General features: G+C 41.5%; 1 protein-coding gene and 1 long non-coding RNA gene across 5 annotated transcripts in view; both read right to left on the bottom strand.

Annotated features, from left to right (window-relative positions):
- The window catches only part of LOC307223680, a 116,849-nt gene that overhangs the window by 58,276 nt on the left and 41,138 nt on the right, over positions 1–17,435 (bottom strand). The gene's annotated exons all lie outside the window — the stretch shown is intronic.
- SLC7A2 (solute carrier family 7 member 2) overlaps positions 1–17,435 on the bottom strand; it is a 52,327-nt gene that overhangs the window by 32,623 nt on the left and 2,269 nt on the right. The window contains exon 1 of one of the 4 annotated variants that reach the window (XM_079989721.1): positions 767–1,148. The exons of the other annotated variants lie outside the window; for them this stretch is intronic. The gene's annotated coding sequence lies outside the window, so the exon portion shown is untranslated. Of the gene's footprint in view, positions 1–766; positions 1,149–17,435 lie in introns of those variants that run through there. 4 annotated transcript variants of the gene reach the window in all.

The raw sequence follows: 17,435 nt of genomic DNA, 5'->3' as shown, positions 1-17,435 counted from the left end.
GCCAGGGATTGGATATGGGACTTTCTGTATACAAACTGGTTGCTGAACTATGGTCCTACCCCCCCATGAGAGTGTACCAACATCTGTAAGGTACCCAGGTTTTCCACATTTGCTTTAAGACATGGTGATAAGCTCAAGATTACCCAGATTCAGAACACCATGGATCTAAATCCTATTCGCATGTTGAGCAGACACTTCAAAGTTCAGAAGTACTCTTTTGTGCTCCATGCGACAATATGATGAAACAGATTGATGTAGTTACCATGTCAAACATGAAGGCATCTTTTTTGCACAAAATCTTACTTTCACCAAAATATCCTTGGAAGCTTAAAATACCAATTCATAATACAATTCAGTTTTTCTGATAGATACATGGAAACATGGTTTATAAATCTCTTTCTCAGAGAACATACTCAAATGCAAAATGCCTTAAATGTGTTTAAGATTAAGAACATTAAAATATGCAGAATTTCTGAAATTAGTGATGGCTAGCTATGAATTTCAAGAAAAAGTATATTATAATCTTAATGTTATACAGAACTGTTGAATTTGATAGGACTTCAGAAAAGATTTAACACCAGCAAAGAGATAGCTATGCTTTCATGACAGGATATAAACAGCATTGCCATATGAATTATCAGTGCAAATAGAATGAATAAAACAGTATCATTACCTTACTTTTAATTATTTTTATCCAAATCATGGGTTGATATTCTACCTCAGTTGAAGTACGCAGTTTGAGATACACAGGATATAAAGCACTCACCAATTTTCTCAAGTCGTCTTTAAGAATTCCAATTCTCCGTGGTTTTATGCGGGAAAAGATATCTTGCAAGTTGCTGCCTAGTGCTATGCTAGATTTCAAAAAATAGTCACAACCGCTTACTTATCTCTGGTGATAAGTAGAGATTCACCAAATTACAGACAAGCTCACAAAAATATTTCACTGGGTGGCAGCGTCAAGTCTGCAGAAAGGAAGGATTAATCCCTTTCCATAGACATAAGATCCTAGGAGCTATATAACTGCTAAGACCAGTAACTCAATCTGGCTTTCAACGTCTCTAAAATTGCTACAGAGACCTACTACTATATATCATCCTCCGGACTCCAGATGTTCCCAAGCAAGCTGAAGCAACTACTTATAATTTTGTTGGCAGTGCGGTCCTCAGCTCCACCTCACAACAGTGATTTCCCTTTTTTAAAGGCAGCCTGTGGGTGGAACTACCATTTTAAAGGCATAGGCCTTAAATAAACTCTTGAAGTCAAAGTTCAATAAATCCGCCTGCAAGCAAGCAAACAAAACAAAACAAAACAAAACAAAACAAAACAAAACAAAACAAAAACCACCCTATTTGTAGTGAGGATTGTGTCAAAGGCAGCAGGGAGTGAGAAAAGCTTAAAGTTAAAGCAAACTCATCCTTATTCAGATGGTAACAGAGAGCTGGCAGATTTAAGCAACATCAAATGGTAGCAAGCAAATGCATCAAAATATGCTAGCCAGAGGCTTGGGGGCCAGCACACACACACACACACACACACACACACACACACACACCCCTTCCTGAGTCAGCTGTGTTCTTACCTTTGTATATACAGTGGTGCCTCGCAAGACGAAAAGAATCTGTTCCGCGATTCTCTTCGTCTAGCGGTTTTTTCGTCTTGCGAAGCAAGACCATTGACGGCTTAGCGGCTTAGCGCTATTAGCGGCTTAGCGGATAAGCAGATAAGCGGCTTAGCGGCTTAGAAAAAGGGGGGGGGAAGGAAAAAAAAGTCGGAAAAACTCGCAAGACATTTTCGTCTTGCGAAGCAAGCCCATAGGAAATTTGTTTTGCGAAGCACCTCCAAGACGGAAAACCCTTTCATCTAGCGGGTTTTTCGTCTTGCGGGGCACCACTGTAGCTTTGATTTAGTCAAGTAAGGATTATTTTTGCAACTACTTTCCCATTCCATGAAACTGGATCCAGATTGCCCCAACAAGAGTGTTCGTGAAGACAAATTTCACAACTGTAAACATAGTAACATGGTGTTAAGAAGCGCAACTGGGTAGTGAAGTCTACGAACTTGCCACTACTACACATGTTGAAGCTACCATTGGGACCTCAATGTGGGAACAGGCATAGGATGCCAATATTTTTTTGCACAAAAGGGCTCATACCAGAGACATCTTCTCTCAAGCGCTGTTGTCTATTGCCCCATTTAAACAAAACTAGAAAGTAAATGCTAAAATTTGCAGTTACATTGCGAAAATCCTTGCATTGTTTGCACCTCTCTAGAAATATACTTATTTCCATTTGCAATGAATTGGGAACAGAGAGATAACCAGTATCCAGAACATTCAAGTCTCCTCCTGTGAAACGCCCCTTCCCTTCCACACAGCAACAGCAAGTGGTTTCCTTCTAAACCCAAGGGAACAAGATTTGGCAGAAAGTCTGCTTTCTGCAGCCTTACACTCTCAACATGTCCACAGGAACATGCTAGGGTGGGGAAGGGATTCAGTTGCTGCAAATGTGCCCACATAATTGCCTGTGCTTTCAGGAAGAGGACAGGCTTGCACTTGGTGCCCTAGTTCCATGGACAGCAATAGTCATAGATGGATTCAGATCACTACTTTCCTTCATTTCCTTCCATTTTCACCCTTTGGCAATCAATGGCTTAGGAACAAGAAGCGCTTCAGTCCTACCCCAGCAACAAAACCTACCGACGTCAAATTTAACTCAGCACAGGATTGCATCCCGAGCAAGAGCCATTCAAGCTTCTTGAAGTTAGACAAAAAAGAACAAGAAAACAAAGCAGATGTAATGCTATGAACTATGTATACGAAGTAAGTGCATTTAAAATAGTTGTAGTTCCCCGTTCTAAACTAATGACTGGGGACCAAACTGACAGTTCTGGATTTATTGCAGACACATATGTCATTGCCAAACGACAGGGCCACACTTGTATTAAGCCACCTAAACCTTAGTGCTCTTTGTATCCCAATTTAAAAACTAAAATTGCAAATTGGCTCTACAGTATAAGCAATTTTGACCCAAAAAAGGGCATTCACAGACACACATTCACCTGTTGTACCCACTGCCTCCAACCTCCCAAGAATGTATTCACCTAGGGCTAATGCAATGTTGTTAGTCTTTGTTCTTCCAGAAATTTCTGTTATATTATGTCTCCATCAACTGAAGCTGCAGACAGACAGATGGATGCCTGAGGGACCTTGCTACATATCCTTGACTGGTGGTATTAAGATCAGGGAGAAGGCCATTCAGCCTCATTCTAACTTTCAGGTTGATGTTAAAAATACAAATATTTCATGTGCAAGGCAAATATGTGCAAATATTTCTTGTTATGTTGGAAATATACTGCTTTAGAGATTGTTACTACTAATAGCATCAAAATGTAGATGAGTTGTTAACAAATGCTATAGACAACTCCCCCCACCCACAAAAAAATCTGGATCCCTGAGTAGTCCCACATCAATACGTGTTAGAACGCAAGTGACATGGATGGCTCAATACAATTTGTTGCCTGAGGTGAAAAAGAAAATGGCACCCTTCTTCTCAAGTCACAATGTATTCTACCCAAGCCTGGCCAAGCTATTCTGGCATCTCAGACAGGAGACCACATAAGTGCCTTTCAGTGGAAGGGAAAAAATGTATTACTAATTTATCCATTTATTTTAAAAAAATTATATAATGCTTGATGGTAGAAAAAAAACCCAAAGCGGCAGAAGTTACTAAAAGCTTGCTGTCCTTTCATGACACCTAAAATCAGCTGTTTGGCACCCACCTCATTCTACAACCAAAAAGGAAGCCCTTCTACTTATTTACTGTGTCTTAAATTGCTTTTAATAAATAACAGTGTTTTACCTCTCCCCTAGAGGTTACCAAGTTTCCACTGCAATCCCTTGGGCAAGATTCTACCAAACTTTCTATTTCTAGTTTGGTGCCACTTTGTTACCTCTGTGAAGAAATCGCTGACAGGTTAGAAGTGTGTGATTAATTCTTATGAACCCTTTACACAGAGTTTTCCTAATCACGAGGCAGCCATCCACCTGACCGGCAAATCTATTTTTATGTTCCTTTGAGTGCTAAAGGTGAGAGGGACCCGGGGACTTCGCCTTTACCAACATTTGGTGGCTTTCCACTTGGCACTAATTTTCCTCTACACCATTCACTGCCACTTGAGATAGGTGCAGTGCCCTCTGTCAAACTCTCTAGCAGGCACACATACAACCACATCTTAAATGACAACAGATTTATTATGGCCCAAGCCTCAGACCAGTATATCTGAAGGAGCGTCTCCACCCCCATCGTTTTACCCGGACACTGAGGTCCAGCGCCGAGGGCCTTCTGTGGTTCCCACGCTGCGAGAAGCCAAGTTACAGGGAACCAGGTAAAGGGCCTTCTCGGTAGTGGCACCCGCCCTGTGGAACGCCCTCCCATCAGATGTCAAAGAGAAAAACAACTACCAGACTTTTAGAAGACATCTGAAGGCAGCCCTGTTCAGGGAAGCTTTTAATGTTTAATAGATTATTGTATTTTTTTAATAACTTTTATTCAAAATTGAAACAAAACATATTATCCAGAAACATATCATCCTTATTTTCCCCCCATTTTTCCTCCCTCCCCCCACAGAACCCACCCCCACCCCGACTTCCCTCAGTTCCAGTCTTTGATTTCTCTAAAAATGCTGTTTTCTGCATGTTACACAGTTGTATAAATCCTCAAACTATTTAACTGATTATTATCAATAAAAAGATTGTGAATGTTTATTCAAAAATAGATTATTGTATTCTAATATTCTGTTGAAAGCTGCCCAGAGTGGCTGGGGAAATCCAGCCAGATGGGCGGGATATAAATAATAAATTATTATTATTATTGGGCAAGAGGCCACTCTGAACTCCAAAGAGAGCAACATCATCCGACAAAATATGTCACAAGAAACCTTATTAGCTGTGCTGAATTCAGCAGACTTAGGTGTTTTTTTAAGTGAGTGTGCTTAGCATTGCACAGCCTGTGTTGCGACTACGTTTAAGCTGCATCCGTTTCATTAGGCGTTTAGCCACAATTAGTTAGGTTGTGCGCCTTGTGAAGGTTTGCAGTTTGTATTGTGTGGGACACCTAGCCCCCCTATAAAAGAATATGGATGCATTTTAGGAGGGCTCTAGGATTCAGTACCGACTGGGAAAGTCCAGGTAGCATCAGCTGCCAAGAATGCCTTTTTAACAACTTGGGCTGGTATGTCAGATGCGATTCCATCCGAGGAGGTCTGACCTGACCACACAGATCCTTGCCCTGGCCACATCCATATTAGATTAAGGTTACCATGCGTCCCCGTTTCCCAGGGACAGTCCCTGGATTTACAAATCAGTCCTCATACAAAATCCATTCAAGTTGAAAAGTGTCCCCGGATTCATTGAAAAAAAATATGGTAACGTTATATTAATGACTGTATTACACTTTATGGGGGCTGCCTTTGATGAGGGTTCAGAAACTTCAAGAGGCTAGAAAATGGAATCCCAAGGGAGACACGGTGACACTGTTCTTATGCCAGTTTCATGTCCAGGTCCAATGTAAAATGCTGCTAACTGGGTCCATTTTAAAGCAGTTTGGGCCCAAGTTATCTGTTGGATTGCCTGTGCCTGCATAATCCTGCCCCATGCATTGGTATCGGATTCAGAGACCATCCTTAAGTAGCTATCCTCCTAGGTAAGTGAAGGAGGTGCCTATGAAAGAATGGGCTTTCTCCGTGGTGGCCCCACAGTTTAGGAACTCTCTCCCTTCAGATCTGAGTCGTATTGATCTGCTACAGGGATCTCAGAAGGCTCTGAAAATGTCATCTCTTTATATTAACCATCCAGTTAAAATAGTTGGTACTGTTATTTTATAGTTGGTAATGTTTTATTTCATCTTTATGGGATTTTTTTATTTTATTAAAATTAGTCTATTATTCACTCACTGTGCTTTAAATGTTGTAAGCCACTTTGGATGAGGTTGCCTAGCAAAACCGCTTCAAAATACAATTACGGTAAGTAAAAACAAAGAAGCAAATAAATAAAGTGTATATCTTCTCTTTAAAGCATTTATGTGCCTCACAGCTACTGCAGGTATAAATTCTATTCAAATCAGACTCTCACAGCCCCTAGTAAGAGGGAGAACTGCTAAACAAAGACATTTTCCGGGATTTGTTCTACTTGCTGCATTTAGCGTGAGATTGCGATTAATTCTAAGCCTATAATATACAGGGTGATTCAATTCTCCAGGAGAACGATAACCTTTAACATTAAGAATTAGACACCTGACCCATTTGCGCACTAGCAGACATCTAATCCATTTCTGCACATTTAATACATAAGATGCCTTGTCAAAATAATATAAAATATCTATTCTGAAGTCGAAGAAACACTTATTTATAACCGAGGCAACTAAAGCCAGAGAGTTCCATTTTCAAGACGCATTCTTTACTTTAAATAGCACTTAATGTATCAGTAACAGGGTTTGAAATACTCTCTCCCCTACCTTCCCCTTTTACTCCCCTCCCCATCATGAAAGCAATGTTACTTGAACATCCAATTTTCTGGACAAGGCTGAGAAAGGACGGGAATGAAGGTGGATGAAACTCATTCATTTTAACTGCTGCAAGCAACTGGTGTATTTGTGACTACGCTTCCCCTGCCACAACCGTTACCCCCTTGTGAAACATACTGGGAACTTGATCAGAGATTTTGGAACTGACCATGCAATGGCTGCGTCAAATGACCTTCTGTTAACCCAAGCATATGTTGCAATTTTCTCCACCACTTGAAGTATTTGCTGTGCGGAGTACATACAGCGGGGCAGCCAGGACAGTGACATGTGCTTTACATTCGACACAACAGTCGAGCACGGTAGTTTTCTTCTCTTCTCCTTTTCTGAGGCGCAGTTGGGAAACATTCCGCAAACTATATGCAGTTTTATGGAAAAAATAATGAAGGCTGGAGCTTCGGTTCCCTAGCACTACGTCTCAGCCAAGTTAGCTGCCAAACAATGGTTTTTTTTTCTGTCAAAAGATTTATTTTAAGAAGAAGATATCAAGTACAAACGTAATTGAATCAAATGTGAATGCAAAGTTGGGCTTTGGGTAAGAGCAAGCGGAGATTGTGCCCGCTTTACATCAGGACCCTCCTACCAGTTTAGGGAAGTCCTCTCGAACTCACATTCTTGGCATTCATTTGAAGCACTTTGTACCACTTTTAACAGCCATGGCTTCTCCCAAAGAATGCTGGGGGCTGTAGTTTGCGAAGGGTGCTGGCCTCACAGAGCTGCCAAGTTCCTCTTGGTGTAACCCCCTTCACCATATATGATGGGACAGAACATTCCCGTTGCCTACAAAGAAATGCTGATGTTCCTCTTGGCTGCTGCTGCTGCTGGACAGATCATAGCAAGAAACTTCAGCTGGACCAAAATGCAGCAGGAGATATACTGGCTGGCTGGAGTTCCACTTAGAATTCATATTTTTTAGAAAAGCTGCGCTGGTTGCCGGTTCATTTCTGGGCCCAGCTTAAGATGGTCACATTGACATTTGAAGTTCTAAGCGACTTGGTCCCAAATACCTGAAAAACTGCCTCCTTCCATACAGACCCTCTTGGATGTTAAGCTCAACAGAGAAGCCCTCTTGGCAGTTCCACTGCCTCAGAAGGTTGGGTGGTTGTGACAGAGCAGAGGGCATTCTCTGTAGCAATCTCTTAAGTTGTGGTTTACACACCCCAGAAATGCGTTTGACACCTTCAATAGTTTCCAGGGTCTTTAAAAGCATATATATGTGTGTGTGATTGTGTGTGTATGTATATATATAGCGGGAAGGTAAACGGCGTTTCCGTGTGCGGCGCTGGTGCTGGCTCGCCAGATGCAGCTTTGTCACGCTGGCCGCGTGACCCGGAAGTGTCTCCGGACAGCGCTGGCCCCTGGCCTCTTAAGTGAGATGGGCGCACAACCCTAGAGTCGGACACGACTGGCCTGTACGGGCAGGGGTACCTTTACCTTTACCTTTAATGTATATATATGTGTGTGTGTGTTTGTATACACACACACACACACACACCCTCATACATATATACATACACACACACACCATCTTATTTTCCTGATCATAATTTGTTTTCAACTTGTTTTAATATTGCATGTAACCCACCCGGGGACCTTGTACTGAAGGAGAAGAGGAGGTTCTAACTGAGATGTACTAATTGAGATGATGGTTAGCTGTCACTGTTGTCCTATCATACAAGGAACAAGAGCAAAGCTGGGGGGGAAATATTTAAACTATAATTTTATAAATAAGTGGAGCGGAAGATACTGGAGTGTGGTAAAATCATGAGTGACTGCTGGGATAGCTCAGTCAGTAGAGCATGAGACTCTTAATCTCAGGATCATGGGTTTGAGTCCCATGTTGGCAAAAAGATTCCTGCATCGCAGGTGGCTGGACTAGATGGTCCCTTCCAGCTCTGCAATTCTACGATTCTATGAATGACTGAAGTAGCACAAAGCTACTTATCTCAATCTCACCCAACCTAGCAATGTTAAGACCTTCCAGAGAGGCTATGGTTTGGACATGTTTAAAAATCTGAAAAATTGCTTTGTAAGAATGGGAAATGCAACAATGAACCTAACGGAATCCAAAACAGCATTCTTTTTTTAAAAATCTACTTTACTAAAAAGAGCAGTTGCAGTTAAGAATCATAACAGCAGAGAGACTGCACACCTGCCTTCTCACACACATTGGTGCTATTCAGACTTAACACTCAACTATGATTTATCATTACGTGGAGAAGCCCTGGGCTTAAACATTTCCCTTTCCTCCTCCAGCATGGCCACAAGGAGAGCATAAGACAGGGGTGCAAAACCTATTTCAACCCAAGGGTCACATTCCTTTTTGGACAACACACTGAATACCACATTCCAGTGGTGAATAGAGCAACCAATACGTATACCGTATTTTTCGCTCTATAAGACACACTTTTCCCCTCCTAAAAAGGGGAAATGTGTGTGCGTCTTATGGAGCAAATGCAGGCTGCGCAGCTTTCGCTGAAGCCAGGAGAGCAAGAGGGATCGGTGCGCACCGATCCCTCTTGCTCTCCTGGCTTCAGGAATAGCTGCCCGAAGCCTCCTGAGCGCAGCAGGAGCACTTCCGCTATGCTCAGGAGGCTTCGCGTTGCTTTCGCTGAAGCCAGAAGAGGGATCAGTGCGCACCGATCCCTCTTGCTCTCCTGGCTTTGCTTCACTGGAGAGGCGCTGCGAAGCTTTCCCTCTCTGTGCAGCGCCCCTTCAGCGAAGCGGGAGGAGAAATGGAAGGGGCTCCGCTTCTCCTGCTGCTTCGCTGAAGGGGTGCTGCACAGAGAGGGAAAGCTTCACAGCGCCCCTTCAGCGAAGCGGCAGGAGAAACGGAGCCCCTTCCATTTCTCCTCCCGCTTTGCTGGAGAGGCGCTGAGCAGAGAGGGAGAGAATTTTTTCTTTTCTTGTTCTCCTCTAAAACTAGGTGCGTCTTATGTTCGGGTGCATCTTATAGAGTGAAAAATACGGTATTTTACCTTTGTACAGCAAGCTAGTTTCCACATGCACACACCCCTCTACCCTCCATCCGGACAAGCACTTTTCCCTCTGGCCCCCCACCAACAGTATGTGGCCCCTGGAAGGATGCCCAGAAAGGAATCCAGCCTTCAGGCTGAAACAGCTCCCCACCAGGACCATACTAAATGTTAAAGCCACAATCAAGCTTTGCTTTCAAGCACCGCAGTAACTGACCGCTGTATTTTCATTCAAGTTTTAAATAACTTGATCAAAAGGAACTCCCTTGGGTGGGGGAAGTGGCCCATTATGGTATCAGTGAACAATGCGAGAGGTTTGACAATATCTGGAATGCAATATCAGCAGGGTCACTATAGTGATTAGGATAATATTTTCTTTCAGATTCTTTGCAACACTTGGCCAACATCTTGGTTGACATAAGAATCTGAGCAAGTCTTCATCTGCAAATACTTTCAGATGTGTTACTGAACATAACAGTAAGACTCTTATGATCCTTGAAACTGAAGCAACCTGCATTTTCCTCTTTTACAAAATTTGAGTCCAAATACCTGTTCCTAGGTTAGTTGCTTTTTAATAAAGTAACAAGATCTTTACTGAGTTCACACATAACACTAAGCCAAACAATGATTTAGCAAGCCTGATAGGCCACATTTTGAAAATTGTGACCACTTTGCTCCTTCCTTGGTCCTGCTGGTGCAGCACTACCAAAAACGTTTTACATGTGAACCTGGACTTTTGGTTTGTATATCCCAACAAACCAAGAGAAGAAAACAAAACTTGGCTACTGTTTGGATTGTTTGGAACAAAACAAACTACCGTATTTTTCACCCTATAGGACGCACCTAGTTTTTTTTTTGGGGGGGGGGAATAAAGAAAAAAAAAATATCCCCCCCCCCCCCCCCGCGCTCCAGGCAGCAGGCTGCTATCTGCAGCCTAGGGATACCCTGCGGATATCTGCCCGAAGCCTGGAGAGCAAGAGGGGTCGGTGCGCACCGACCCCTCTCGCTTTCCAAGCTTCAGTGAAAGCCTGCATTCACCCCATAGGACGCACACAGATTTCCCCTTCATTTTTGGATGGGAAAAAGTGCGTCCTATAGGGCGAAAAATCCGGTATAAGCCTGGGTTTGCACATATAATGGTAAGTCAAACCATGACTTAGCTTCTAAAAGCAGCAGGAGCAGTGCAAAAATCCGGCTGTAGGTTGGCTTAATATAAACCCCGACATATGTCCTACAAATAAACACAAAATAGATCACATTTTACTGATACAACAAAACTTTATATTGCAGGGCAAAATTGTAAAAATTCCAATCTCAAAAACAGGAAGGGAAGAAATTTTATTCCTTAAGTGTCCTGAATTGGAAAATGCTAAGTTTTCATAAAATAAATACTGAAAACATCTGAAATAAATTAGTAACACCATGCCCCATGTTTAAATTGTACTCTTTGTCAATACAAAAAGTACACAAATTTGATACACTAGAACCCAGATTAAAACCTTGATTTTTTAGCATTTCATCTTAAGTCTTGCTTTACCATTAATGAAAGAATTAATGTTTAATATAAAAATGGTTTTTATACCATTTAAAACATGAACAAGATACTAATTAGAATGAATGTTTTTTATTCTACTGTACAGCCGGCAAACTGGTGAACAGTCTCAGAAACCAGTATGGTAAGAACTTTATATCACAAGTGCAAAGTCCAATGTGTCACTAAGTTTTGTTACTAGGTGACCCAGGCAAAATCCTGATAAAATCCAGCAGAGGTGATTTTGGACATCTGTCAAGAGATTCTGAAAAAGATCTCCTATACCCAAAACTCAGAGAGGACCAAATTAATTGTACAGACTTATACTCCTGTTACTTCAGGAAGTTTAAAGGTTGTCAGGTGCAATTTGACTATCAAGCCTTCTAGGTTTTCATTACTCTGGTCTTTCGTTATTTAACCATCCTTGATATTTTACACTCCATGTACAAACAATGCCCACATCTGCACGCAACCCTAAGCCATAGTCAAAGTCAGTAAGCAGACAACAAACTATGACTTATTTTTGTTAACAAGCCATACTTAAGTACTGCACTGTATTCAGACACAACACTAGGTAAAGGTAAAGGGACCCCTAATCATTAGGTCCAGTCATGACTGACGCTGGGGTTGCGGCGCTCATCTCGCTTTATTGGCCAAGGGAGCCGGTGTACAGCTTCCGGGTCATGTGGCTAGCATGACAAAGCCGCTTCTGGCGAATCAGAACAGCGCACGGAAACGCCATTTACCTTCCCGCCGGAGCGGTACCTATTTATCTACTTGCACTTTGACGTGCTTTCAAACTGCTAGGTTGGCAGAAGCAAGGACCAAGCAACGGGAGCTCACCCCGTCACGGGGATTTGAACCACTGACCTTCCAATCGGCAAGTCCTAGGCTCTGTGGTTTAACCAACAGCGCCACCCGCATCCCGCACATGCCACTAAGCCATGGCTTATTAACTACAGTAATGTTCATTTAAACCATTGTTCAAACTAGGTCTATAAAGTTCAAACTAGGTCAAAAAAGAGTGCATAAAATTGCTGTTTGATTCAGTCACACCTTCTTGTTGGCATCTGTCTGTCTCAGGAGACTATGGAAGAGTGCACCTTCAGAGTTAAAGTCAAACTGCTAGAGAGTTACAGTGCCTGCTGTGGCTGTAGAGAATGATATGGGAGAGACATGTTTTTATTGCAGGTAGAGCACATGAAGGCATCCACATTGGCTACCACCTAGGTTAGTACTAGCACTTCACCATGATTGAAGTAGGCTCTTTGGGTCCCAGCCATTATTCCTAAGTCCTGTTAAAGTTCTAAATATATAGAAGGGAACAGCAGCATGGTTGGAACTGTCCAGCTTAACTGGAGAGACTGCTGTTGTGGCAATCGAAGCTAAAAGCAATAGTGACACACTAGAAAAGTGACGTTCTTGCTCACACAGATGAAACATTAATCAATTGTGGTTGAAAAAAATCAAATATAATACTGGAGACTACCAAAGCAACTCAAAATACCTTCTATGCCAGTTGCACTGAAATTACACTAAAACAATGCACTAAGAGCAGCAAGAACCCCCAATTTTCATGCCATGCTTTCTACACCAGTCCACAACACTCCAGAAAGGTTTACCCACTAGCTACAAGGGATAATGGGAAATTATCAGATATGATTTTCAAATCTAATTTAATTAGGTGGGAGACACAAAACAAAAGGAAGCAAGAATGAAGCCTTGGTTTCCAGCAGGTTAGTTCTGCATCACTCATCCGTGGACAAGAAAGTGCATCGTCAACAGTAATTTAATGCAAGTTTTGTTCTTCTTTAGTATGGTTCACTGAACTAAGTGCAACCCCATCTGTCACTACATAGGGTAAGAAAAACAGCCAAACTGATAGAAATCTCACTTCAACATTGCTGAAATCGTGTTCTTTAGCACCTAAATAAACAACCATGCACCATAGTTCTAAAGCCAGTTCTATATCTGGATTTCAGATGTTCATCAAGAAAAATAAAACTATATAAAACTAACATTTATCCGAATTATATTTACACTTAGAATTGTTTTTGTGAGAAATAAAAATATCTAATTACTGTATATATGGTTTAAGAACAGCTCTGTTTATGAACTATTTGGTTTATGAACTCCACAAAACCGGAAGTAGTGTCCCAGTTTGCTTTACCTCGGTCTAAGAACGGAAGCCGAACAGTGGAAGGGCACCAGCAGCGGGAGGCCTCATTTGGGAAAGTGTGCTTCGGTTTAAGAACAGTTTCAGTTTAAGAATGGACTTCCGGAACGGATTAAGTTCGTAAACAGAGGTACCATTGTACTGAACAATATGGTTTCAAAAGTTTCAGAGTTCCAACAACTTCACCAGTCCCAGACCAGGTGTGAAATCAAGCGAACAAAATGACAGATCTCTGCTTTACATTCTAAACCAAGAAACCTCTCTTCGTGTCTTGATTTTGAGATATTGAATCACAATCAGTAAAAACACCCTTCACACTTTCTTGCTACTTGCTTCTACAGAATTGCTCAGGGGTCATACGACAGAACACACCATAGGAGTGTACTTGGGATACATTTTACAAAAGGATTCCTCTTTGCAGGAATATACAAAACAATCCCTACCCCAAGTTGTGCAGTGTTTCGCTCTGTTCATATGTGTTAACTATGGCCTGATGCTATCTTTTAATGAGGCTCCATTCTTTCCAGGTGCAAAACAATGGCAAAAGAACAGGGGTAATATTTTGTGAAGTGTTATTATCTGTTGGAAGCATCCATGTCACATGTGAAATCTCTACAAGTTAACCACAGCTAACCTCTATTGAAATCAATGTGACTTAAGTTTACCATTATTCAAGTCTCCTTCCATTGCTTTCAAATTCAACTTAGCTGCACCCGATCTTCGTGCAATATCCATTATTAGGCTACCTACAAAATACACTCCTCTGCCATTCTGAAAGCAGAGCCTTGAAGCCAGCAACCATTAAACCTGCAATGTCTGTAGACATGGTACATTGCATGTTAGGTATTCCTTTTGCTACAGGCAAAAGCAACAGTGCTCCAGCAGAATTCAGTGCATCAACTGCATTATAGTGTTCCCACTGAAATACAGGAATATGATTTGAACTAAAAAAACAAATCCCTTTACCTTTTCTCCTTAATAAAATGTTCCCTGTGATTAACATTTCTTTAACAAAAAGAGATGGATGGGCCTTCTCTATTCTGTACCCGTAGTTGCCATGGCCAAACTAGGAAGAAGGTGGCAACAAGCAAAGCAAGAAAAATGGCTTCAGATCAGCACAAAGTGGTTGATGGAAGAGACCAACTTGTTAGAATGTCCCTGCTGCTGCACCAGCTTTTTTGAAAAGTTTTACCTGCCTCTAGCATGGTTTGAAGATTCTGAATTACAATACATCAGGATTTTCAAAGCTATCATTTGTTGACTGAACCAAGTCAAAGGGTGCTTTGGCACATGTGTTAAACGGTCTCCCAATGCCTGGATATCTATGTTATCAAAAAATGTATAGAGGTGTAACCCAAGAAAATCTTTAATAAAAACTATTTTTTTTTAAAAAAAAAAAACTATTTTGTGAATTAACACCGTCTGAACTTTTTCTGCATTTTATTTTCCCGATTTCACTTTTTACAATCCCCCACCTAATCATGTATACGTGCGCTGATATAAAGCACAGTAGTCCATTAAAGCTTATGCCATAATAAATTTGTTATTTAAGGTACCGCAAGACTCTTCGTTGTATCAGGTACTTTCATGTTATTGCAGTTGCTCTTATTAGATGTTTTGCACATCTGCCACGCATCTTCAGAAGAACACCTTGATACAGAGGTGGGCAAAAGATAGATCAGGATCTGCTGGCAGAACTCTGTGGTAGATCACTGGGTGATTTCCAGTAGATCAACAAAGATGGATGACTCAAAACTGGGTAACAACAGGAATAAAATTAATCTCCTTCCCTCCCTCAAAAAATTATACTGGTGAAATTAAGAAAACATAGTGGTGAGGAACTGGACTGGATTGGAAGACTTGCAAGTTAAGTTTGGGTATTCAAAATAAATTTATGGACTATGAACTATGAATTTACCTATATGTCTTTTGCACAAAGCTCTGTTTGGTGGATCTCTAATAATTTACACCTGAAGTCTGCCTATCTCTGTCTTAACGTACCAAAAAAGAAACAACTTTGCCAAGTGTAAGAAGATAAGAAGAGATAATATTTGACAAACACAGTTGCCAACTTTTTCCTTACAAGGTTCATATGTGTTAACAGCTATGTGAAAAACTGAAATGTAGGCAACATGCATATGCAGTCAAGGGAAAGCTTCACCTGTTGAATTTCTGCTTCTGATGCAACTGTTTAAGCACCACAACGCTGCCCGAAATAAAGTTGGCAACCTTCCTCAAAAGCAAGTAGCACCAGTTTTAAACAGAATTTGTTTCCAAGTGCTCATTAATTATAACCAAAGCAACAGGGTATACAACTCAGTAAAATCAATGGCATGACTCCCTTATACTCTTAACAGATCTGGAATATATCCACTGTAAGCATCTTGCATAACATGGTTAAGAAACTTTTAACTACTGCAACATTTTCAAGTATTTTGGTTTTTTCATCACAATGGGGTGATAAAAGCCCAATTCCATTATCAGTTTGTTTAACTAGACAGAAACACTATTGTTGCCAGTTCTGAAAGATGCAAAGCACTTTCTCCTGGCCTGTAAATAGATACTTACCTAAAAAACAAAATGTGCAAAGAGGCCCTGCTAAGAGTGAATGCTTGCCTTTTTCAGCCCACGGTTTCCACTGAATACAAGCTGTTCAAGAAAGCTGCACCAGCTGCTTGCTTTGTTGAAGCACAGCCAATTTAGCACAGCTTTCAGATTCTGCTCAAAATTTCTTGTCAACTGACCAAAAAGTGCAAATGTAGGAAAGAAGGGCCCCAGCAGGGGTATACGACACTGATTGTGGCCTGAAGAAATGTTCTTTGGGTACACAAGTGGTCATTATTCAACACCCTACTGCTTGCTGCAGAAATAAAGCAAAACGCGAGCATGTGTAAACAAACACACACATGCACAAAGTGGGTGTTAGTTATGCGCATGCTAATTACACTACTCTGTTCACTTCATGTGAGCGTTAAAATGCATGTTTGCAGTATACCTAATAGAATATGATGGCCCAAGGTTTGATGCAAGGGCTACATTATGCTGCAGAACTGATCCATTTGTTTGCCCTCCCCCAGAAGAAGAAAAGACTGAGCACTGAAAATATAGTGAAGATCTTATCTCTGAGAATCTTTCAATACAGTACAGCCGTTTCTCTGTAGACACTGCGTAGTAGCTTCACAACAAGGGCCAGTAATGAAGCACTGTCAGAGGCTGTTACTGTCCTATCTGAATTGTTTTCCTTAATATTATTCTTCCTTTCAGCAACCTAGCAGTGCAGACATGGCCTCAGCTTTCTCCCATCTAAGGTCGCATCTACATAGCACAAGATGAAGTTGTGCCAAACCAAGAGCAGCTCTATGCCAATTGCGCAATGTCAGAAGGCATTTCTAAGTTTGGGAAGATGGACAACCAAGACACCGCCGTCATATATTCCATGAAATCAAAGAGCACCCTTGTATAGTCCTAAGTTGTTGTGGATCTCTAATGATCTAGAGCAGCCCATGCACAGCTCATCATTGCCTGTCAAGGAATAAACTATACTAGAGCATTACTAGAAATTGTGAATAACACAGGACTGCCACAGTAAATGGCAGCCCTGTATCAAATTCTCCTTGCAGTGTGTAACAATGGACACATGTGACATATCAGATCTCATTGTTAGTTTTCCCTTACATACACACCACAGCAGAAACAAAGGATGTGTTTGCAACCAAGGGTGGCAAACACACACATGGTACAATGTCTAGTGTTTTCATATTATGGGGTTTTCGTTTTTAGCACAGTCCCCTTTTCTTCATCCAATTTCACTGTCAGACATTTACAAAACTGGCCTAGGTCAGCTTACTTGAGCTTCATGCTTGAAGCCTGGAAGGATTTCCACTCATTTTCACAAGCCGTGCAGCTTATTTGGTCTGGGGATAAATCAGGGCTCCATAAGTTTTTTGTGGCCAAATTTATGCTTGCCAAAGACCCACCACCACACTGAGCTTCGGAGGCATAACAGCAGGCATGGGCAAACTCGGCCCTCCAGATGTTTTGAGACTACAATTCCCATCATCCCTGACCACTGGTCCTGTTAGCTAGGGATGATGGGAGTTGTAGTCCCAAAACATCTGGAGGGCCGAGTTTGCCTATGCCTGCATAACAGAGTACCTCCAAGGACCAGTGCAATC

The sequence above is a fragment of the Podarcis cretensis genome (assembly GCF_951804945.1).
Source record: "Podarcis cretensis genome assembly, chromosome: 9".
Classification (NCBI taxonomy): Eukaryota; Metazoa; Chordata; class Lepidosauria; order Squamata; family Lacertidae; genus Podarcis; species Podarcis cretensis.
Note: the sequence above shows the minus strand (reverse complement) of the source record. Positions and strands in the feature narration are given on the sequence as shown.